The sequence below is a fragment of the Petaurus breviceps genome, unplaced genomic scaffold, assembly GCF_028583685.1.
Source record: "Petaurus breviceps papuanus isolate PSGF00001 unplaced genomic scaffold, PetGlider_PUasm1.0 38, whole genome shotgun sequence".
NCBI classification, from domain to species: domain Eukaryota; kingdom Metazoa; phylum Chordata; class Mammalia; order Diprotodontia; family Petauridae; genus Petaurus; species Petaurus breviceps.
The window spans coordinates 70,793,606-70,819,634 of NW_027186304.1; the positions used below are offsets into that span (position 1 = coordinate 70,793,606).

The 26,029-nt window shown below is 39.4% G+C and overlaps 1 long non-coding RNA gene and 1 pseudogene across 1 annotated transcript in view; both read left to right on the forward strand.

The window, feature by feature from the left end:
* The window catches only part of LOC138170582 (uncharacterized), a 149,509-nt gene that overhangs the window by 75,673 nt on the left and 47,807 nt on the right, over positions 1–26,029 (forward strand). The gene's annotated exons all lie outside the window — the stretch shown is intronic.
* On the forward strand, positions 16,787–17,596 carry LOC138170134 (small ribosomal subunit protein eS6-like; annotated as a pseudogene).

Here is a 26,029-nt window from a genome sequence, read left to right on the forward strand (position 1 = left end):
ACTGTAGTGAAGGTGATCCCCTGTGCTATATGCTACATTACAGTACCCTCTGTATGCACCATCCGCCCCCCTCCCCGGTGAAACGCACGCCGCTCTCCGAGCTGCATCCAATCAGAGCTGCAGCAGTGAGCTCATCATCCTGTTCTTCCCCAGTGATTTGCTTGCTGGCACCATTGAGAGCAGTGCCGAGGAGGAGAGCTGAGGCAGGACAACATAAGCCCTCCCCTGAAAATAAGCCCTCTGGTATTTTTCTTTCCAAAAAAAATAATAAGACAGTGTCTTATTATCGGGGAAACACGGTATTTGTTATTATTATTAATAAATAAAAGAGGCAGGAGGAATGGTGGATAGAAAGCCAGATTCAGAATTGGGTGACCTGGGCTCAAGTCTGCCTCTGACACATTCTGGCTGTGGGATTCTAGGCAAGTCACTTAATCTCTCTGGGTTGATCTGTGTTGGTAGAACTACTTTCTTCACTGAGAGCTTCCTGCTCCAATAAAATCACAAGTTCTGACCAAAACCAAAATCTAAACAATAATAATAGCTCTTTAATAGGTTAAAAAAAAACACTTAACAATAATGGGGGGAGGGTTATGAAATGGGAGGGGGAAGGAATCTGCTATTATTATTCCCATTATATAGATAAGAAAACTGAAGCAGGAAGAGGTTAAAACCTCAGGTTACACAGCTAGTAAGTCTGTGACTGATGCAGTGGATAGAGCACTGAGTTTGAAATTAAGAAGACTCATCTTGATGAGTTTAAATCCAGCCTCAGACACTTACTAGCTGTGTAAGTCACTCAGGCAAGTCACTTAATCCTATTTGCCTCAGTTTCCTCATCTGTAAAATGAGCTGGAGAAGAAAATGGTATCTTGTATCAGTATCTTGTAGCAGAAGCACCCTAGCATCCCCAGGGTGGCTGCCAACACAAGTTCTTAGATCTGCTTTTCTAAAGCAAAGCAACTCAAAATGGGTTAACAAGCTTACTTTAATCAATCAAACATATATCATTTACCTAGTTCAGGGGGAAAAGGTCAGAACCCCAAACTTCAGAATATACAGAGGTTACAAGCATAAATTACAAGAACATTTCAGCAGACAGGCTTCCAAACTGTCCGACCATTACATACATCCATACCAAATCACAGTTACCAGAGAGGGAAGCATCAACATTCCAAAGCCTCCAACAATGGCTGCCCAGAGTCTCATCTGGTCAAATCACACAACACTTCTCAAAGTGAGCCCCAAAGCAAAGCCTCACATCAGGGCTTATATAGCCTTCTCCTGGCTCAGAGAATGTAACAACTTTCTTGACCCACTGCCCAATCACAAAGTGTCTCCTGAGAAACAAGCCTCCTACCACAGGCTCCAGGAGCACTTAAGCCTAGGGGCAGGGAAGATCTTAAAAATTTACATTTCTATATATTTGCCAAGAAAACCTCCAATTGGGGTCATGAAGAGTCAGACATAACTGAACAACAAAAAACGTGTCTTAGGTTGGATTTGAATTCATGTTTTCCTCGCTCCAGCTTCCTTCTACTTGCTTTGACATCTCTCTGCCTCTGTAATTAACAGCTATTTGTTGTGAAATATGCATTGAGATAGTCTCCCATATTGTTCCCCAGAGGTGTTCACATACATACATGCAAATATACACTAATTTCTACTTCCCCCAAAATAGTCTTAGTTAGAAGTTAGGTTTATGACTATGATTAAATTAGGACCATTAAAAAAAAAGATAAAGTAAATTGGTTACATGCTGTGCATTTATATTGGGCAAAGGACATTTGTCACTGGAGGAAATCTCTTTAAAGGTTTGATTCAGAAACCAGAGTCAGTCTCTAACATCGGCAAAGTCACTGTAATTCCTGATCTCCTGTGCATGGATGATTTCCACAGGGGCAAAGCTTTTGTGATCCCTGCATTGGAGATAACTGAGTGCAGCCACAGTAATTAGATGGTTTAAATCTACCAACCCATAAAGATTCACCTGGAGCTTCCTCTCTTTTATCTCCCTTCCCCTCTGTCTCTCCTACTACTCATCTTTCTTCCCCACTCCCCTTTCTCAACACCACCTTCTTGCTTTCCTTCTCCTCCTCCCCCCTTACTATTGGACTTGAGATTATGATTCTTTAGACAGGATTTTACTAAATGACTAGATGTCTTCTAATTGTCTGTTGAAAAATGAAGCTTGTAAAAGCAGCCTGAGAAGATAAAATATTTACTGGTTCCGAAATGGCTTGAATTAGTGAAATAATGTTTTGAGGCATTTAACAGGATTCATGTAATTGTAGGTTGCAAAGTGTAATAGCAGCTCATGCAGAGATACTATTTTATGCACTTCTCCTTTTAGGTTTTTGTTAATCTTCTGGGTTTAGTGGAATTAGAAGGCTGTTGTCAAAGGGAAAAAGAAACCGAAACAACCCACCAGTGAGAGAACAGCATTGCTAAACTAGCAGGTAGCCACGAGTTTCACCTTCATTCCCTGTACAATAAGGGCGATTTCTAGGACCTCAGGAAAGAGTATGGAACTGTCAGCATAGGATGGTTTTGTTGAAAGAAGTCCTCAGGTTCATCTTCATGGTCTAATGTAATGAAAATGGACAGTATGGATACAGTCATTTCATTCTGATGGTGGGGGTGGGGATGGGGAAGGGCTGGGAACTCCTGAATGCAAGGTGGCAATGTGTGCAGTGAGAAAGGTTATACAACTACTTTAAGTGACTGGGAAAGCAATCATGTCAAAAAGTCATGAATATGTTATCATGAAAAAGGGGTGTAGCCCTGTCACAAAGAGGGGTCAATGTCTCCATGAATGCATATGTATTGTTTAAATAGAAATCAAAAGTGCTATTAATTTCTTTAAGAGAATACATATACATATATACACATAAATACACGCACAGTCTATATTAATATATAATCTACAATATTATATTAGTATATGATTTAAAATATATGTGTTTATGTGAATGTCTATTTTATATACACATATAGATACATATACATATAAAACTTTTGAACAATATTTGCTTCCAACAGCCCTAAGAGTCATTCTCTTTTATTAGCAAGAACTTGAATAGTTACTTCAAAAGCAAAGGGAAAGGGGAAGAAAAAAACGAAACCTTTAACTTCTTTTTGCTGATCCAATGGCTGTTTCTATGGAAACAGAGATGGAGGCAGGAACCAGGCACCAGCAAGCAGAGGGTCAGCTCTCTCTCTGGTGTAGTTCAGTGCCTTCCACTTTTGCTATTCCCCAATCCCCTCGTCTTGGACTCTCTCAGTGACTACGTGACCTCAGTGGTGACCAAATGAAAAAAAAAGAAAAGAGCTTCTTAAGGCTTGGAAATTTAGGAGAGTTTTCCAAACAATAAACTTCACAGAAGTTATGCAGACTAAAGCCTTTGGGAGGAGACCAACTAACCAAACCTTCTAATTTACTCACTCCATGAGGCATTCCAAGTTTGCTGTAACATAGTAAACATTACTCCCAATATTTATTTGTGTGGTTGCTAGGGTGCTAACTTGCATGTACTGGCTAAAGTGTACTGAAAGGAAATCTTTATTTACCACAAATTATATCCTGCCATGGGATTATGGGTAACATTTTACTACAATTTATGAGAACAGGTGAGTTGATTTGAATAAAATTAAAAACATAGTTTTTAAATCTTCCCTCCTCTCAACTGAAATATATACGTACTGAAATTTCCTTTGAGACTCAAAAGGTTTATTATCAGTGTTTTAATTCTGTCTTCAAAATTTTACACACTTCTGACATACATAAATCATAAAATTACATTTTTGCTTTATAGAGTGTGTGCTAGAAAAGCAGATGGAAACCAGGATTCTATAGATAATCACCCAAGTGATAAATGAGTGAGCAGACCTGAGCTGACTTCCCAGCCTTGTTGCTTGCTGCCTATATGATTTCAGGCAACTGACCCCCCTCTTTGAGTTTCAGTTTCTTCATTTGTAAAATGAGGAGGTTATACTAGACAATCCCCAATGTAACTTCCAGTTCTAAGTCCTATGATCCTATGACTTATTTTACATTGCCCCTCCCCATGTACACTGTGTTCAGCCAAACTGGTCTGTTTGCTGTTCCCTAAACACATGTTCTGTCTCCAACTTCCATGCCTGCCCTCCATGACTGGAATGTTCTCCTTCATTACTTCTGCCTCCAGGAATCCCTGGCTCCCTTCAAGCCTCAGTTCAGGTGCTACTTCCTCCCCAAGCCTGTTCTTGATTCCCCTAATTCTTAATGCTTCCCCTCCAATATTTTGCATTTGCTTATCTATGTATTAATAGATGTGTGCTGGTAAAGATTTAATGATCAGCTCTCTGGGGGAAAAAATGTATGCAGGGCAATCCACATTGACAAATTAAATCTGCATTATTAACATTTTCTCCTTTACTTTCTTAAGACTAGACAAGCAACAAAATAATAAATTAAGGCATGATTTGTAGCATTTGTTGATTTCCCAGGTGTAAAAGCTCACTCTGAAAATTTGACAATTGGCTCTCAGGAGCCTGAAAGTATGTACATATTGTATCCATTCATACCCCACCCCCAAAGTAAACTCTTTGAGGGAAGGAACTATTTAATTCCTTCCTTCCTTCCTTCCTTCCTTCCTTCCTTCCTTCCTTCTTTCCTTCCTTCCTTCCTTCCTTCTTTCCTTCCTTCCTTCCTAGTATTTATGGAATTTAATAACCTGGCATTTAGATGTGTAATATGCAGGTGAAGATAGCCACCAGAGTACAAGAAAGGAACATTATGATTTCTGAATGGAGTCTTGAGTTACTTTGAAGGAGATAATAATGGTGGAAAGAAGAGGGCAGTTTTTGAAGGGAGGGTAGTTATGGAAAACATAGGGTTGAAGAACATAATCATGAAGTTTCTTGGGAGAACAACTAAGACTTTTTGGAAATTAAAGAAGGATCCATGATCTTGGTTTTGGTTTTAAAAACTAAATAGGAAAGAGAGGAGAAAATGATGGAAGGAAACAAATTGTCAGTGAGCATAGTATGAAAGGGAAAATAAGGAGAAAAGGGTTAAGTTTGAGACATGTCTTAGAGAAATCCATGGCAGTGTGCTAATAGGGCTTAGGAGGGGAGAAAATACAGTAAATTATTTGACCTCTCAGAATCCCAGTTTATAGCCCTTCAATGGAGGAAGGGGGAGAAGAAAAGAAAATTCCTTCTCTAAAAATAATAATAGAAAATGTCTATACAGTACTTTACATTTGAAGTTCACAATGATGCTATTAGATACAATCACAGAATGGTAGATTTGGAAGGGTCCTTATCTAGTCTAAATCCTTCATTTCATAGATGAAGAAATGAAGTCCAGAGTGATTGAAGTGGCCAGTTTCTCCCACCTCCATTGATTTCAAGTCCAGTGTATTTTCCCATCATATCACATGCCTCTGCATTTTGGAGCAATGTAGTAGAAGACATGTCATGTTTAAAGGGTCTGGAACATGGTGATTTTAAGGCATTTCGTTCATGGCTTATAGAACATTTTACTAACACTGTAATAGAGAGCGCTGTTCTGATTGAACCAACTAATTAAATAATAGTTGAGTTTCTTACCTTTGTCAGTGCTAAAAGCTAGAGTATAGGACTGGGGCTGGTCTATTATAATTTTGCCCTTCTTCTGAAAGACAAACAGTTGGGTATATCACATCTCCCCTTAGATGAATAGGCATCCTGAATCTGGGTACATTGGTCTAATAATCCCAGGTCCTACACTATTTTCATACTCCCTTGACCCTTCCTTCTCTTTGTATTTGGGCAAACTCCTATTTTAGTTTTAAGTAACAATATACACAGGATATTTAATTCAATCTTACAGGTACCTGCTTATTTACATGTTGGCTCTCCCATTAGAATGTAAGCTCCTTGAGGGCAGGAACTGTTTTTTGTTTGTTTGTTTTTAGTGATATCCCCAGCGCTTATTACAGTGCTTGGAACATTAAATTCTTGAAATCCTTGTTAGCTGACTGACTACCAGGCACTGTGCTAGATACTGAGGAAATCCAGACAAAAATGAAACAATCCCTGTTCTCAGTGAACTTTTATCCCGCTGGATACCAGACTGTTGTTTTTTCCTTTTCCTCTTTTCAGTTAGAGAGCGTATTGTTAGCTTTATTTTAGACTTCAATTATTCCAAGTTTGAACTAAGTTGTATTTGCAAGAGATTTTAATTGGATTTGATGAATGAATGATTATAGTCATCATTAGGTACTAAGGGTATCCTAGCACAGTTTACTCATTTGCCTCCCCACTTTGCCTAAGTCCTTATACCATGTATCTCAATGAACACAAGACTCTCTGCTGTAATCAGCTGAACCTTTTTCAGTTTGTGACCTTTACAATGTACATATCAGTGTTCATAGCCTTTTCCTTCTTTCAAATATACTCAAGGAATTGAGAGCTCACTATAGCATTATTCACTATAAAGTGAAATTTGGGAGAAGAGTGCATCAGGTAGGAGCATAGCATTTACAGCTGAAAAGAAATCTTAGAGATCATCTGGCATAATTTCTCCCGACCCCATCATTCTACAGATGGGGAAACTGAGTCCCAATGGCTAAGTGATCTACCCAAGGTCACACACATAGTAAATAGCAGAGCTTGGATTCAAATCTAGGTCATCTGACTCCTAACTAGGGGAGTGCTGGAGCCAGGGAAACTGACTAGCTGAAGAGAACCAATTGTTAAATTTTCAGTGTGAGCATTTTCATCTTAGAAATCAGCAAACATCACAAATCAGGGATTAACTTACTGTTTTGTTGTTTGTCCAGACTTAAAGCAATGGATAAAATGTTATTGCAGATTAAATTTAGAAGGGTGCTATATGTACCTTTTTTTGAGAGCTGGTTATTAAACATTTACTAGCACATTGCTGCTCCAAACTCAGAGCTTGTTTCACTATTATCACTGTCCTTTAATGCCACCAAGAGTGATTTAATTATGGAAGTGCTCATAGTAATGTGGTTTCACCTCTAAAAAAAGTGCCAACTCACACAAGTCATCATGATAGTAGAGTTCTAGTATGCTTTATTGCAATCCTATATTTCCTCACTTTTGTGGGATTATAGCATGATTTTGGGCTGGTGGGTTTCTGCTTTCCCCACCTTTGACAGTTACTCCATTGGTGGTCATGTTACCTTGGAGGAAAAATATTTTATTTCTCCTAAGACTAAATGTTGCTTATAAGATGTCTACCTTCTGTGGGGGAAAGGTCTAGACAGGGTAAATTTGCCATCCTGGATTAGCTGAATCTGCAATTTCCAGCTCCCCATTCCCAAACATCACAAATACTCTGAGCCTGTTTATATCATAAATATAAAGGGAGCAAATGATTGGATGGCATCGATTAGCTGAACTTTTCTCATGCATCTGTGTGAAAGGCTACTGAATCTGCCTTTAACAATTAATTTAGCAACATCTTCAGGTTTCAAGTTACTGCAAAATATTGAGAACATATTCTCTCTCTGTTGAACTTTGTGATTTTTTGGCCGGATGACATTTGTTGTGCTAAGTAACCTAAGCAAAGAGTTCAACAAATCATTTCATTTTAGTTCAGTTCAATAGTCATTTATTGGTTCTGCACTTGAATGAGAGATAGGAAACTTCTCCTGCTAGATGTAATTCTTATAATAGAACTCCAAGATATATTCTCCATTATTACTTCAATGTGGGAGTAAATAAATGAGTAAAAAGGAAGGAGGGAAGAAACCAATACCACCAAACTCTAGTTGGTTGCAAAAGTGAGAAAAGATGGGAAGATAAGCTGTCATTCTCCCATTATAGCAACTGCTTGAACCTACTATTTCAAAACAGAGGATTTCAGAACACTTTCATCTGTTGCCATTGGAATGCTACTCTCCACAGCTATTCTCCCAAGTCCCAGTTCCCGGAGCACTTCACTCACCAGCATCATGTCCATACAACATTTTGATTGGCTCTCTGTGGGTTGTCATTCAAATCTTTTTTCAACCATCTTTGAAGTCTTCAAGGAGGTAGATACTCATTAGTTGGTTTAAACTAGTGACACCCAGACCATGACTGTCAGACTGCTTTTTTCATCCAACTGATTCTCAAGACTTCTCATTTCTGTATAGCAACATTCTAGCATACCAGACTCTAAGGGACCCATCATAATCATGTTTCTTTTGGGCAATGGTAACTCTATCATCTCCTAACTGTCATTAATGGATTCTTAAAAAGTTAGTGTGCCATATGGTGAGATGAAAAAGGACAAAAAAAGCATTTTGTAAAAAGCTTTCTTGTCTTGCTCTATTTTACAATAGTGTAAATAACAAAAAATAGGGGGAAAATATTTTAAAAGAAAATTTGGAGCTAAAATGAAAAAAACGTTTATTATTTTTAAAAAATATACTTCTTTGTTCAATTTGGGGGTTACTTGATGGATTGATTGGCTTGCAGTTGTTTCAGGTGGGGAAGTCAAAGGATCAGGTGTTTGTGGTGGGGGAAGGGGAGGACCACAGCTGGAGCGCAGAAGGACCAGATGGCTTGCAAGGAAAGGAGTTTGAAACCCAGGGAATTCTAATGATGAGAAGCCCTCAAAGAGTCTTCGGATAGCTTGCAGACATGCTGGGAATCCTGGGAGCTTGAGCAATTAGCATCTCTGAAGCTATTGTAGGACATTCTTGCTTATAAGACTTTAGTCTACAGTGCCAATAGAGGCACAGTGTCTAGAGCACGTGCTCAGAATGGGAACTGCAAAAAGAAAACTATCTGCCCCCAAACACTGCACATTTGTTAAATCTATGCTGATTAGAATCAAATCAAAGGAGAGGATAGACTGCAAGGTTTTCCAGTCTCCATCTGTTGTAAACTATCCTATATTCCTATGTAAATCAAGAATGAGTCCCTTGACTACGTATCTGTATTGGAAAAGAATGGCCTATTGTTAAAATGCACATGTGGACAGACAGAGCCAGGCCAGAGAATTTACCTACAACCTGTGGCAGTGAAAACAGTGACAGGAAGTAAAGCCGCATCTGTGACTCATACTGCAATGCATCCTCTCTTCTCATAGCAAAGAAGATTGTGGTTTTTATTGTTGTTTAGACCTTTAATTTCATCAGTGTAGGGCAAACTCCCAGGGTGGAGAATTCTTCCACTAATGCAGATACCAAGGTAATCATTGGTAACTCAGAGTCTTGGAAAGTTGCTTGAAGTATAATGAGAAGTTAAGTACTGTTGCTATAGTGACCGCTAGTATGTCTCAGAAGCAGCACTTGAACCCAGGTCTTTTTGACTCAAAGGAAAAGCCACTATCTACTACACTATACTTTCTTTCAAAGAGGACTACAAAATTTTATAATCTAAGTTATTTTAGTCCAATAACTGTTATGGAAATCTTGATGGTCTAACATATCTAAAAGGAACTCAAAGCACTTGTATAGCATTGATCTTTACCCCTCCTCAAGAATTTTGGGGGAAGGGGGGCAGAGTCAAGATGGTGGAGTAGAAGCAGGACCTCCACTGGGCTCCTGCTTCCACCTTCCCCAATCCATGTAAAAGGAGACTCTAAACAAACTTTGGAGCTGCAGAACCCACAAAATGACCCAGAGAAGCTAACCTCCTGTTGAGGACAGCCCGACAGGCCAGCAGGAATTGGCCAGTGCAGTGCTCTGGGAGTCTAGCCCAGCCCTACCACAAGGCTTTAGCCCCAGGGCGGGCCTGACCAGCCGCTGGCCAGAGGGACTCCAGATCAGCAGCAGCTGTGGCCATTTCCAGATTTATCAACACATAGATGTGAAGGACAAAGTGAGAGGTCAGTGCAGTCTGGACTTTGGGACCCAGTAAGTGGGAGTGTGTGGCTTTTGCCCCCGGGCAAGAAGCCGCTGAGACTCCCAGAACAGCCAGCCAGCACCAAGTGGCAGCTTCAGCTCCTGGCCTGCAGAGTGTAGGGGGACCAACCACCAGTATGAGGAGTAATTGCTATTGCTTTAACCTGCTTGGATCTGGATTGCAGTCTAGGGTGGAGGTCCTGGGGCATGTGTCCAGCTTGCCAGAGCGAGTGGAGACCTCAGAGAGGGCATCCATCTAATACCTCCGGCAGCTGAGAAAACCCCAGTGTTTGGGATGAAAGCTCCCCTGTCTGGTGGCAGAGTCCTACTGTGGCAAAAAGCCCAGGGGTCAAGTGACTGAGGGGCGACATGATCAGGCAAAGGAAACAAAGCAGACAGAAGATTCCAACATTACACTCCTATTTTGGGGACAAAAAGGAGCAAACCATGGAACAGGAGGAAGACAGTGAAGTCAGAAATCCTGCACCTAAAGCTTCAAAGGAAAATACGAGCTGGTTACAGGCCATAGAGGACCTTAAGAAGCAGATAAGAGAAGTGGAGGAAAAATTGGGAAGAAAAATGAGAATGACGCAAGAAAATTATGAAATGAGAGTCAACAGACTGACTGAGGAAAATACTACCTTAAAAAATAGACTAATTCAAATTGCAAAAGAGGCTCAAAAAGGCAATGAGGAGAAGAATGCCTTAAAAAGTCGAATTTGCCAGATGGAAAAAGAATCTCAAAAGCTCAATGAGGAGAATCATTGCTTCACAATTAGACTGGAGTGAATGGAAGCTAATGCCTTTATGAGAAATCAAGATACTGTTAAACAGATCCAAAGAAATGAAAGAATAGAAGGCAATATGAAATATCTCATGGGAAAAACCACTGACCTGGAAAATAGATCCAGGAGAGATAATTCAAAAATCATTGGACTACCTGAAAGCCATGAACAAAGTAAGAACCTAGAAATCATCCTCCAGGAAGTTCTCAAAGAAAATTGCCCTGATGTTTTAGAACCAGAGGGCAAAATAGAGGTTGAAAGAATCCACTGATCACCTCCTGAAAAAGATCCCAAAAAGAAAACTCCTAGGAATATTATAGTCAGGTTCCGGAATTCCCAGATTAAGGAGAGGATATTACAAGCAGCCAGGAAGAAACAATTTGAATATTGTGGAAACACAATCAGGATAACCCAGGATCTGGCAGCTTCTACACTGAGGGATTGAAGGGCTTGGAATATGATATTCCGGAGGGCACAGGAGCTGGGATTAAAACCAAGAGTCACCTACCCAGCAAAACTGAGTATCATGTTTCAGGGGAAAATATGGTCATTCAGTAGAATAGAGGACTTTCAAGCATTCTTGCTGAAAAAACCAAGGTTGAATAGAAAATTTGACATTCAGATACAAGAAGCAAGAGAAGCATGAGAAGGTAAACAGGGAAAAGAAATCATAAGGAACTTACCAAAGTTGAACTATTAACACTCCTATACAGAAAAACAATAATTGTAACTGATGAAACTTTTCTCAGTAGTTAAAGGGAATAGAAATATATATATGTCTATATAGGAGGGTATATGGGCATATGAATACATATGTGAATGTGTGTATATATGTTTACAGGTATACATAGATAGAGGGTACAGGACCAATTTAACAGGAAGGGATGATACTTAAAAGATGAAATTAAGAGGTGAGAGAGGAATATAATTAGAGGATATGGGGAGAAACAAAATGGGGTAAAGTATCTCATATAGAAGAGGCAAGGGAAAATGGTTACAATGGAGGGGAAGAATAGGAAGGCAAAAGGGAATGGGTCAACCTTATTCCCATTGAATTTGGCTTGAGGAGGGAATGAAATACACACTAAATAGGGTATCTCACCCTCTAGGAGAGTACCGGGGGAAGGGGATGAGAGGGGGGATGATGGAAGGGAGGGCAGGCTGGGGGGAAGGGAAGTTGGAAGCACCCACTTTTGAAAAGGGATGGGATCAAAGTAGAGAATAGAACAAGTGGGAGGTGGGATAGGAGGGAGGGAAATATAGTCAGTCTTTTACAACATATCTACTATGTTATTGTTTTGCATTGGCCACACATGTACAACCTATACTGCCTTGCTGTAGTGAGGACCCAATTCAGATTCTGTAACAAATGTGTTATGAACCCAATCAGCATGCTTTTGTGATTTTCTCTATTATAGTGGTGGTCAAATGTAGACATGGAATTCAAGGGCAACACTGGTTTAAAATATGAATTAATAAAATCTTAAAGGAAGGGCATTGGAAATCTTCTGCAGCATCACTGTAATACAAAATGGTAGAAGGGGCGTCCAGGTGGCTCAGTGACTAAGAGCACTGGCCCTGAAGTCAGGAGGAGCTGAGTTCAAATCCGGCCTCAGACACTTAACACTTACTAGCCATGTGACCTTGGGCAAGTCACTTAACCTCAATTGCCCTCCAAAGAGCAAAAAAAAAAAAACAAACCCATAAAATGGTAGAGGGAAAAAAAGAAGCAAACATAAAACTTGGCACAAGATCTAGTTGACAGATTATCCTATAAATATTTAAGAATGAAACTGGACAGAGAACAATAAACAAACAATTAAGTCATTACACTTATTCTATAATAATCCTGTTGTCTGTGTGCTGAATGAGGAAGGAGAAATTCACTAAAGAAAATGAAGACTGAAAGAATCATACCAGGTGTGATATAATTTTGAGAATATTGAAGGATCGATTCTCAAAATATCTGAAAAAGGGGAGAAAGAGACTCATGCCTACTCATCTTTTAAAAATCCAAATGAGGTTATTCATGAATAAGATATAAGAAAGGAATAAGAAGGCTTTCAAAAATGGTGTCCCTCAGCAAAAAATATCTCTACAGTTATACAAATGACTGAAAGGTAGATAGGTTACAAAATTTCACTGTTATTATTTGCTTCCTATTAAAAAAGAAAAAAGGGGCGGCCAGGTGGCTCAGTGAGTAAGAGAACCAGCCCCAGTATCAAGATGATCTGGGGATCGAATCCAGGCTCAAATACTTAGCACCACACCCAGAAATAACTGGCAGTGTAACCTTGAGCAAGTTACTTAACCTCAATTGCTTAAAAAAAAAAAAAGACATTATCTTAAGGGGCGGCTAGGTGGTGCAGTGAGTAAAGCGCTGGCCCTGGAGTTGGGAGGATGGGAGTTCGGTTCTGGCCTGAGACACTTAACACCCACACAAAAATACCAGCTGTGTAACCTTGGGCAAGTTACTTAACCCCAATTGCCCTCCAAAAAGGCAAAAAACAAAACAAAACAAAAAAAACCTTTTGATTTGGTAGTACTAAATGCCTCCTTAAATGCTCTTCTCCAGTCCCATGTTAAGATCATACAAGATTCCTTAAGTCACAACAATAATGCTAACTCTATTCAATAACCTTCTGATTTGTAACAGCAAGCCAAACAGAAAGCAGGTAGACATTCTCATCAAACGTGTTCACTTTTTGTCATGGAAAGTGAGGAGTACAAATGGAGAAGGATTTATTTTACATGTCAGTCAATAAGCATTTATTAAGTGCTTACAATATGCCAAACACTCTGCTAGGTATTAGGGTTACAAGGAAAGGCAAACAAAAAAATAGTCCATGCTAATGGGTGAGTATATTCTAACGGAAGAGACAACCTGTAAATAATTAGGGACAAAGAAGATACATATGTGCACATGTATATATGTATGTATATGTACATATTACATACACATACATATATTATGGGATATATATCCTTTCTATATATTTATACACACACATTTATGTTAATGAATGTTAGCTGAGAGGAAAAGTCATTGAGGATGAGTGGGTGGAAAAGGCCTTCTGAAGACTACAGGCTCAGGTGATTTGGAAGATATTGGTGCCTTTGATGATAAAAGAGAAATTTGGAAGAGGGGAGGGTTTTTTGGGGAAGGAAAATGGGCTGGAAGTGGGGCCAAGATGGCAGAGTAAGTCAGGAACACACCTGAGTTCTCCCAAATTCACCCCCAAATAGCTATAAAATGACACTTCAAAATGAATTCTACAGTGGAGGAACCAGCAAAAGGACAGGTTGAAACAATTTTCCATACCAAGACAATTTAGAAAGTCAACAGGAATTTTCTGTCTCATTGAGGTAAAAAGGAAACACAGTCCAGTGCAGGCAGCATCCAGGCAAGCCCTGATATGCAAAACAGAAATTAAAAGAATCCACCAGTCACCTCCTGAAAGAGAGACCATAATGAAAACTCTCAGGAATATTATAGCTAAGTTCCAGAACTCCCAGGTCAAGAAGATAATACTTAAAACAGCCAGAAAGAAACAATTAAATTTCAGGGAAGATCACACAGGATTTAGCAGCTTCTACTTTAAAGGAATGAATAGCTTAGAATATGGCATTCTGGAAGGCAAAGAAGCTAGAATTACAACCAAGAATCACCTATCCAGCAAAACATAATATAATTCTTTAGGGGGAAAAAAAGGATATTCAATGAAATAGAGAACTTTTAAGCATTTCGGATGAAAAGACCAGAGATGAACAGAAAATTTAATTTTCAAATACAAGACTTGAAAAGCATAAAAAGTTAAACAGGAAAAAGAAAAAGTAAGGGATTTTTAGTTTAGATTATTTTAGTTTAGAGTGTTTACATCTCTACAAGGGAAGATAACACTTGTAACTCTTAAGAACTTTTTCACTAGTAGGGCAGTTAGAAGGAGTGTACATAGACAGAGGGTGTGGGTATAAATTGACTTTGATGGAATGACATCTAATTAAAACAAAATTAAGAAGTGAGAAAGAGGATTGCACTGGGAAAAGAGAGGAGAGGTAAAATGAGGTAAATGGAAAAAGTGGAGGGAAAGACGGTGGGGTGGAAATCACATGAACCGCACTCTCATTGGAATTGGCTCAAAGTGGGAATAACATATACATTTACTTGGATATAGAAATCTTTCTTACTCTATAGGGAAGTAGGACTGGAAGAGGATAGATAAGAGGAGAGAGACATCATAGAAGGGAGGGCAGATTGGAGGGAGGCAGTAGTCAGAAGAACTATAATGAGTTCAGTTTTGGACATGGTGAGTTTAAGAAGCCTAGATAAATATATAGATCTGAGAATCATTTGTATAGAGTTAACAACTGAATCAATGGGAAGATGATGGGGTATCCAAGGAATATAATATGGAAGGAGAAGAAAAAAGTGCCAAGGACAGTCCCTTGGGGTATATCCACAGTTAGTGGGTATGACATGGAGGGCAGGAAAGGAAATGGAGAAAGAGCAAATTAGACAGCAGGAGAACCAGGAAAAAGAAATGTCACTAAAACCTGGAGAGGAATATCTAGAAGTATCCAGAATATCTGGAAGGAAAAGGTGATTGACAGTGCCAAAGGCTGTAGAGACACCGAGTAAATGAGAACTGAGAAAATGCCATTAGATCTGACAATTAAGACATACGATTTGAAATGTTGGTGATGAGATACTATAGGTCAAGAAAGAGAGTAGGTCTGTATAAGTAGATCTGAGCACTGTCTGCCTAGAAATGACAAGTGAATTCATAGGAGCTGATGAGATCACCAAGGGAGATGGTCTGTCAGTCAATAAACATTTATTAAGTGCCACTGTGCTAACTCTGAGAATAAAAAAAAGATGGTTTCTGCTCACTTAGAGAACAAAAGCTGATTGGATCTTGTTTCAGGATGAGATTTCCCAATGATAAGGTTTCTGCCAGCATGATGGAGAAGTCCAAAGAAGACCCAAAAGAGTATAGTTGAATAGGAATAGAGAGGAATGGTAGGGATACAATATGGAGGGAGAAGAAAATATAACCTAGGACAACCTCTTGGTGGACACTCATAATGGGTATAACAGATGAAAGGTCAATAAAGAAGATTGTGAAGGGACAGTTTGGTAGATAGGAAAATTAGGAGAGAAAAGTATCACTAAAACTTAGAAAGAGGTATTCAGAAGTATCCCAAGTCCAGAAGGCAAAGGTAATTGACAGTATCAAAGTTTATAGAGAGTTTAAGGAGGATGAGGATTGAGAAAAGACCATGAGACTTGACAATTAAGAGATTGTTGGTAACTTTGGAGAGAGCAGCTTCATTCATTCGTGGGGTTACAAACCAGATTTCAGAGGGTTTGAGAGAAGAGGAAATGGAGGAATCAATTGCAGATAGCTTTCTCAAAGAGTTTAGACAAGGAGTGTGTGTATGTATGTGTATATCTATCTAAAATAGAGAGAGGGAGAGGGAGAATAAGGGAAGAGGGAGAGGAAGAGAGAAAGAAAGGATGGCTGGATCAAGTGAGGTTATTTTTTAACTCAATTCTATTTCATTTTAAATTCTGAATTCTCTCCCTCCCAACTCCTCCTCCCATTAAGAAAGTGGGAAAAAAATCCTAGTAACAAATACATATAGTCAGGCATAACATTTTTCCCACGTTAGTTATATGGGAAAAAAAATTCAATCTGTACACTGAGTCCTTCGCCTCTCTATGTGGAAGTGGATATTTCATCGTAAGTCTTCTGGAACTATGGTCATGCCATTGTGTTTATACTAAGTCCTAAGTCTTTCAAAGTGGTTTGTCTTTACACTTTATTGTTATTGTATATCTTATTCTGGATCTGCTTACTTCACATTGCATCAGTTCATATAAGTCTTCCCAAATTTTTCTAAAACCATTTCCTTTCTCATTTCTTTTGCACAATAACCTTCTTTCATACATATACCATAAGATTTTTAGCCATTCCTTAATTGATGGACATCACCTCAGTTTCCCATTTTTTTGCTACCATAAAAGTGTTATTATTCTATCTTATCATATAGGAAAGAAGGCAGGGAATGGGGATAATAAAAGGATGGGGGAGGGAGATGATAGAAGGGAGGGAAGTTTGGGAGGGATAAAAGTAAGAATCAAAAGACTTTTGAAAATGGACTGATTAAAAGGAGGAGGGAGTCTTTCCCGTGGCAGGTCTGAAGCGGGCGGTTCTGCAAAGATGAAGCTCAACATCTCCTTCCCAGCCACGGGCTGCCAGAAGCTCATCGAGGTGGATGACGAGAGGAAGCTGCGGACCTTCTATGAGAAGCGGATGGCCACCGAAGTGTCCGCCGACTCGCTGGGAGACGAGTGGAAGGGTTACGTGGTCCGGATCAGTGGTGGGAACGACAAACAAGGCTTCCCCATGAAGCAGGGAGGGTGCTTCTGGCCCACGGCAGGGTGCGCCTGCTGCTCAGCAAGGGCCACTCTTGCTATGGCCCGCGAAGAACCGGAGAAAGGAAGCGTAAATCTGTGCGGCGCTGCATCGTGGGATTGTGAAGAAAGGTGAGAAAGATATACCAGGACTGACAGATACCACTGTACCTCGTCGCCTGGGGCCCAAAAGAGCCAGCAGAATCCGAAAACTCTTCAACTTGTCCAAAGAAGATGATGTTCGACAGTATGTTGTGAGAAAGCCCCTCAACAAGGAAGGTAAAAAACCCAGGACTAAGGCCCCTAAGATTCAGCGCCTGGTGACTCCGCGTGTTTTGCAGCACAAACGCAGACGCATCGCTCTGAAGAAGCAGCAGAATATGCCAAGCTTTTGGCCAAGAGAATGAAGGAGGCTAAAGAAAAACGACAAGAACAGATTGCCAAGAGACATCGTCTTTCTTCCCTGAGAGCCTCCACCTCGAAATCCGAATCCAGTCAAAAATAAAGTTCCAAAAATGGGTTAGAAATAAATAATTTTTGTCAAGTGAAAAAAAAAAATAAAAGGAGGAGGGAGAGAGAGACGACAGACAGAGAGAAAGAGAGAGAGAGAGAATAATAAACAGGGAAAATAGGATGGAGGGAAATACATAGTTGGTAATCATAACTGGAAAAAATATTACAGTGAATTTCTCTAATAAAGACTTCATTTCTCAAACATATAGAAAACTGAGTCAGATTTGTAGAAATAAGAGCCATTCCTCAGTTGATAGATGGTCGAAGGATATGAACAGGCAGTTTTCAGACAAAGTAATCAAAGCTATCTATAGTCATATAAAAATGCTTTAAATCACTGTTGATGAGAGAAAAGCAAATTAAAACAACTCTGAGTTACTGCTACACACCTGTCAGATTGGCTAATATGACAGAAAAGGAAAATGATAAATGTTGGAGGGGATGTGGGAAAATCAAAACACTAATGTACTATTGGTGAAGTTGTATACTGATTCAACCCTTCTGGAGAGCGATTTGAAACTATGCCCAAAGGGCTGTAAAACCATGAATGCCCTTTGACCAAGCAATACTACTACTAGGTCTGTATCCCAAAGAGATAAAAACAAAAATGAAAAGGACTTATGTGTACAAAAATATTTATAGCAGCTCTCTTAATGGTGTCAAAGAATTGGAGATTGAGGGGATGTTCATCAATTGGGGAATGGCTGAACAAGTGGTTGTATACAATTGTGATGGAATACTACTGTGCTTTAAGAAATGATGAGCAGGGTGCTTTCAGAAAATGTGAAATGAACAGAACCAGGAGAACTTTGTACACAGTAATAACAGCTATTCTCAGCAATACAATGATCAAAGACAATTCTGCAAGACTTATGATGAAAGGTGCTGCCCATCTCCACAGAAAGAGTGGATAGAGCCTGAATGCAGATCAAAGATACTTTATTTTTCTTGTTTTTTTTTCATCTGTGGGTCCCCCCCTCCACGATGACTTATGTGGAAATGTGTTTTGCATGACTACATATGTGTAACCTATGTCAAATTGCTTTCCATCTCCATGAGGGGTGAGGGGAAAGAGGGAGAGAAGTTGGAACTCAAATTTGAAAAAGAAATGTTAAAATTGTTTTTACATGTTATTGAGAAAAATAAAATATTAAACAAGATTTTAAAAATAAAACAATAACAAAAGTGTTATTAATATTTTTGTACACATTATAAATCATTGTGTATATTTTTGTCCTTTTCCTCTTTTGTGAATTTCTTTGGGGTAGAGACCTAGTACTAGATCACTGGATCAAAGGGTATGCCCAGTTTATTAGCTTTTTTGGATGTAGTTCCAAATTGATTTCCAGAATGGCTGGAGTAATTCACAGCTTTTCCAACAGCACATTATCATACCTGTTTTTCCACAGTCCTTCCAGCATTTATTTTTTTCCTTTGTTGTTGAATTTGCCAATTGATAGGTTTGAAGTGATAAAGTGAGCATATTTTTAAGTATGAGAGAGATGTGCAAGAAGATAAGAAAGTAAGAAAATAGGGGCAGCCAGGTAGCACAGCAAGTAAGAGCACTGGCTCCAGTGTTGGGATGACCTGGAGTTCAAATCCCAGGCTCAGACACTTAGCACCCACCCAGAAACACCTGGCCATGTAACCTTGAGCAAGTTACTTAACAATTGCTTAAAAAAAAAAAAAGGAAGAAAATAGTTGATAGGGGTAGATTAAAGATTAGTGAGAGAATGGGAATGATAGAAAGGGCAATTTGCTAGAGGAGCTGGGAGGGGATGGAATCAAAAACACATGTAGAGAGTAATAATAATAATAACAATAGCAAACATTTATTTTACTTACAATGTACCAGGAACTGTGCTGGGTTTACCTCTGCAAGGACTCCATCTGAGACCAAAGTGAAGGAAGAGATAGTGGAGGGAGATACCTGAATTATGTGAGACAAGGACTAGGGGAAAAGGAGTGCCTCTAAGTGAATTTTTTGTTCAATATAGGTAGCACGGCTAGTATTTATATAATAGTTTTAAGATTTGCAATACATTTTACATATGTTATCATTTGATATTCCCAACAACCCTGTGAAGTAGGTGCTAATTTCTTCAGTGAATTATGAAGCAAGGTCATTGAACTGAGAAGGTGGGGTGAAGGGTTGCCATGAGAGGACTGTGTAGAGATGAAAAGGGTTTCAATAGCCAGTGTAGAGTGGCAACCACACTGGCATACCCAGGTTGGCTGCTAGCATAGGTGCTTAGATCTGCTTTACTAGGAAAGATAGCTGTTCAAGGGGTCAACAATATTTTTTAATTACATTCACAAGTTCAGGGGAAAAGTCAGTACCCTGAACTTCAGAGAAAATACAAGCAGAGAAGTAAAGACCAACAGACAGGGTTCTGAGTGCCCGAATCAACTATACACTTTACATATATTCCTGGATAGAGAGAACCTTTACATCTGAGCAGTTGGGGAGCTCTGAACATACAGCCACTCAGAATCTCAACCAGGGAATCACAAGATCCTTCTCATAAGTGAACCCCCAAAGCAACACTTCTCAGAGCCAGAAGGCATCAGAACCCTCTTCTCTAATTAGAAATTAGCAAAAGGTGTGCAAGCCTTCCTACAAGCAAGCCTCCCTTAAGCAAGCTTCCCTTAATGGGCTCCACCTGAGGCCTATTAATGGGTGAGGAAGATCTTAAATCCCATTAACATTACACATAGTGAAGCAAGCAAGCAAAGAAGGAAGAGGGTGGTTGCCTTGCTGCATTGAGGACCTAATGCTGCATTTTAATAGCTTAAAACAATACCAAGACATTTGGGACATCCTATAAAATATAATTTTGTCATGGATTTGGTTGGCATTATTTCAGTCCAGCTCTGTTCAGCATATATATATTCAATATACCTGAATGAGGTATATTGTGGAAGTGTTGGTGATTAGCAAGGTGTGATTGGTATGACAAGATAAAGAGTCAGGGGAATCAATGGTAGTGGGTATTGCTGAGTTGGTTCACCACAGGACATGTTGAAATTCTCTAGATACACTTATTTGTGGATGACAATAGTACTGATTGCCTCGATCCCTGGTTTAGTACAAAATTTCCCAAATGAGATCCATAATTAATTGCTTGATCTACATATTTAAAAAGTAAAAGCAGAAATGCTTCTTGTCTAACTTATGATATGCAATTGTATGGATATCCAGTTGAAATATCACATTTGTGTGTGTGTGTGTGTGTGTGTGTGTGTGTGTGTGTGTGTGTGTGTACCTGGCCTGTGGTAGAATATCCGGAGCTCATATCGGTCTGATCAGCCACAGTCAGACGCACTGTAACTTTAATCTAACATAGTGATGTCATTTTGGTCCTATTTGAGAATGAAGGACAATTACCCACCCACCCAATATCTATATCTATATACATCTTGCACAAACACTCCAGTTAGATGATAAACCAAGCCAAGTCAAGAACTGAAAAGGAAAATAAGTTTGGGCTGAGTTTCATTTGGAAAGTTCTGTGTCATTATTAATGACTCCAAGTGTATTTCTGAAATAAAAACCCATCTTCTTAACCCCAGTATTCTAGTGACTCTATATGACTGTGAATTGAATTGTAGAATATCATAATCTTTCAGAATTTTAGGTCACCCAAAGGGCAGTGGAGAAATGAATGATGGCATAAATAAACCACAGCAATAATGAACTCTGCACAAGGAACACACCAAAATATGTCAACAAAGAGCTGTAAGAAATGATGAAAAAAAGAAAAAGGGTGGTCAGCCAATTATGTATTGCAACAGTGAGGAAAACAGATTGTGGGTCCATGCATTGTATTGGTACCTATGGAACTTTAAGAGACCTAGAGCATGACTGAAAGGTCCCTTGAGAAGGATTTTTGGAGGGACATGGGTAACAATCACACAGGATGAAATGGCGTGGTTAGATTGCAATCTGCATGACTGGATACAGTGTCTGTATCTGTAAGGTCAAAGATTCTCAGGGGTAAAAGTTGAGTGTGTGTGTGTGTGTGTGTGTGTGTGTGTGTGTATAGAAGAGAAATTGTTATGTGATCTGATTTGATGTTATTAAGTTTCTCACCTTAAATAGCTTCATTTCAACCAATATCTGATTAGGTGGGATGTAATTCAACAAATGTTTATTAAATATCTCTATGTACAAGGCTCTGGGCTGGGCATTGAGAATAAAAAGGCAAAGACAAGACATTCTCTGCCCTCAAGAATCTTGTGATCTATTGGGATGTCTCCTGATAGTAAACATTTGTTATATATACTCCATCTCTCAGCTCTTAGAAGTTTTTTTTTTTTTTTAAGCAATTGGGGTTAAGTAACTTGCTCAAGGTTACACGGCCAGTCACTATTTCTGGGCGTGGTGCTGAGTATCTGAGCCCGGACCGATCCAGGCCATCCCGACACTGGAGCCTCCGAGCCACCTGGCCGCCCCTAAGCACTTGCGGTTAAGTAACTTGCTCAAGGTTACATGGCCAGGTGTTTCTGGGTGGGTGCTAAGTGTCTGAGCCCGGGATTCGATCTCCAGGTCTTCTCAACACTGGAGCCGGTGCTCTTACTCGCTGTGCTACCTGGCTGCCCCTAGCTCTTAGAAGTTTTTCTGGTTGTCCCCATGAGTATGAAGTGCTTTCTCAGCTCATCTCCACCTATTTCATTCCCTTTATTGTTGTTCAGTGACTTTTAGTCATTTCTGATCATTTTTGGCCCTATCTGGGGTTTTCATGCAAAGCTATTGTAGTGCTTTGCCATATCCTTTTCCAACTCATTTTATAGATGAGGTAAACAGGGGACTTGCCCAGGGTCATACAGCTAGTGTCTGAGGCCAGAGATGAACTCAGATCCTCCTGACTCCAGTTAGATGACACGTTGGACTCCCTAGCTTCCTTCAAGTTCCAATGAAAATCTCATTTCCTACATGAAGTCTTTGCCAATTCCTTTTAACTCTAGCGTATTCTTTTTGTTGAGTATTTCCACTAATGCTTTATTAAGGAAAAAGCCCCTACCTTTTCTTACTTATTTTTAACATTAATTTTAAAATTTGCATTCCAAATTTTCTCTCTCCCTTCATCCCCCCATTGAGAAGGCAAGCAATATAACATCACTTATACATGTGAAATCATGTAAACCTATTTCCATATTAACCGTGTTGCAAAAAAGTAAGAAAAATAAAGAAAATGAGAAAATTATATTTCAATTTGTACTCAGAGTTCATCAATTCTCTCTTGAAAAGGGGATAGCAATTTTTATCAGGAATCTTTTGGAATTGTCTTTTATCATTATATTGATCAAAGTAGCCAAGTTTTTTACAGTTAATCATTACAATATTGCTGTTACTGTGTAGAATGATCTAATGATAATGTTTATTTCTCTATGCATTATTTCATGTAGGTCTTCTTATATTTTTCTGAAACCATCCCTCTTGTCATTTCTTATAACACAGTAGTATTCTTTTAAAATTATATGCCACAATTTGTTTAAGCATTTCCCAATTGGTGGGCATGCTCTCAATTTCCAAGTTTTTGCCACCACAAAAAGAACTGTTATGAATATTTCTGTACTAATAGGTCCTTTCCCATTTTCTTTGATTTGAGATACAGACAAGTAGTGATATTGCTGAGTCAAAAAGTATGAACAGTTCTAAGGCTCTTTGGGCATAGTTCCAAATTATTCTCCAGAATGGTTAGACCAGTTCACAGCTTCAACAGTTCATTAGTGTACCCATTTTCCCACATCCTTTTTAGCATTTTTCATTTCTGAAAGATACGAGGTGGTACCTCAGAGTTGTTTAGTTTATACTTCTCTAATCAATAGTTATTTAGAGCATTCCTTTTATTTTAAACTGTCTGATCATATCCTTTGACTATTATCACTTGGGGAATGAGTCTTATTTTTGTTTTGTTTTGTTTTTGTTTTTGTTTGCTTTTATTTGGAGAGGGGAAGGTAGGGCAATTGGGGTTAAGTGACTAGCCCAAGGTCACAAGGCTAGTTTTGTGTTAAGTGTCTGAGGCTGGATTTGAATTCAGGTCCTCCTGACTCCAGGGCTGGTGCTTTATTCACTGTCCCACTTAGCTGCCCCAAGTCTTATTTTTTATAAATTTGATTCAGTTCCCTACATATTTAAGAAATGAAGCCTTTATCAGAGAAACTTGCTATAATTTTTTTTGTTTTCTTCATAAACTTTTGTACATCCTTTTCCATTTGACCTATTTGTTTTTTAAGGAGTTCTTTTCATCACTGAATTTTTGTTGTAGATTTTTTTTTTTGCTTTTGGGAGGGCAATTGAGGTCAAGTGACTTGCCCAAGGTCACACTACTAGTAAGTGTTAAGTGTCTGAGGCCGAATTTGAACTCAGGTGCTCCTGACTCTAGAGCCAGTGCTCTATTCACTGTGCCACCTAGATGCCCCTGTGGATTCTTTACCAATAGTCTAATTCTGTTTTTTTAAGGTATAATTTTCTTTAGTATATTCTTTTTTGGTGCCTCTTTTACCAGGATGTTAATTGCCTTTTCATAATTTTCTCTCACCACTCATTTCTTTTCCCATTTTTCCTCTACCACCTCATCTTTTTCTGTTAATTCTTCCAGGGATTCTTGTTGGGCTTGTGTCCAATTAATATTTTTCCTTTGGGGCTTTGCTTACAGCTGTTTTCAAGTTGTTGTCTTCTGAATTTGTATCTTAGTCTTCCCTGCCACCATAGTAGTGTTTTATGGTCCAATTCTTTTTGTTGTTGTTGTTTGATCATTTTCCTAGCCTCCTTCTTGACTTTGACCTTTATGTTTAAGTTGAGTTCTGTTCACATGGGGGTGGGGAGGCACTGTCTCAAGCTTCAGGCTTTTTTACACTTTGTTTTTAGAACTAGTTCTGGGAATCTGAAAGTTTTTGGTACTTCCAAAGTGATGTGATTAGAGAGAGATGTGGTCACTGCTCTTCTATTCTACGATCTGGTCTTTCCCTAGGAAGGGCCTTGCTCCTCTGTAGTCACAAGATTGAGTTCTCCTCTCTGCCTTGGAACTACAACCCAGAACTGTGTATGTGTAATGTAACAGGCTCCTATGTCCCATGTCAGATCAGGGTCCACTATAATCTTCTTCTGATGAGTTGTCTAAACACCTTACCATCTCTGGGCAGAGAGCTCTCAATGCCACGGCTGCTGCCACTGATATTGCAGCCTCCAAGACCCATAGCTGGTGTTGCTGCCCCTTCTCTCCAGGCCAATATCCACTTCAGTGACAAAGACCATTCCTACAGACCTCCAACAAAAGTTGTTTTGGGCTGAAAAAATGTCTCACCCTAACCTTTTATCTCCCTACTCTGCTGCTCCAGAATTTGATTTGAGACATTATTTTAAATTGTTTAGGGGAGGAATATTGGAGAGCTCAGCTAGGTCTCTGCCTCTACTGCCACCCCATTCCCCCTCCTCCTCTGGGCTCTGCTTCCCCCCATTTGTACAGGTTTGTTTGTTTGTTATCTCCTTCATTAGACTGTATTCACCTTGAGGGCAGGAACTGGCTTTTGCCTCTTTTTGTATCTCCAGGTCTTAGCACAGTGCCTGGCACATGGGAGATGATTAATAAATGTTTATTAACTATTGACTATTTCTTTCAGCGATAGGAACGATGTTGCATCTCTAGCTTTATTGAGTCTGTTGCTGGTCCTTGGAGGAAATGTGTGAATCTGTTTCTGTAAGACCCTGGGTCCCATTTCTGCCTTTTTAAAAAATGAACACTTTTTTTCCTAACAGATTTTCACTTCACCTTTAATACAAGTTTGTTGACTGTTTCATACAGTGTCAGTTGGGTTGGCCTAGTCACACACATTTGTGCTGCCAGAAACTCTGCCTGCTGTTGCTTTTTAACATTTTGCAGTCTCTGTCTGCCCCAGGGGAGTGCTTCAAAACATGTGCAGGATGAGAAAAAACACAGATGAGCCTCCAAGATTTTACAGCTTACGGTGGTTCTGGAACACAGGGAATAGTCCTGCAATTAAGCATGTCTCCTGGGGCATGTGACTCTGCGAGTGAGTGTGTGAGTGTGCGTGTGTGTGTGTGTGTGTGTATGTGCATGTGTGTGCACACTCATGGGTAGGGATAGGTATAGATGAAAGGGTGGATGGACACTACACCATTACAATATTTCTGATCAACACCTACATGCCCCCTCAAGGATATTAGGTAGCAGTGTTTAGGTTGATCTGTTATTCTTTGCTCAGTGTCTTGAAAAGGCTGTTGCTGGTGCATCAGTTTATAGAAAGAATATTGGCAGGGGCTTAAAAGAAGGAAGAAGAGGTAAATGGGTGAAGGACAGCCAGGCAGAGGAAAGCAAGGGGAACTAAATAGATGAGGGGTGGAGAAACCATTTATACAATGAAGCCATAGATGAAAATTGGAAGACAGAGGTCAAAAAGAGGAATGTGCTGCAGGGAAACTGTGTTAGAAATGAGGACCAGGGTTCAAATCTTGGCTC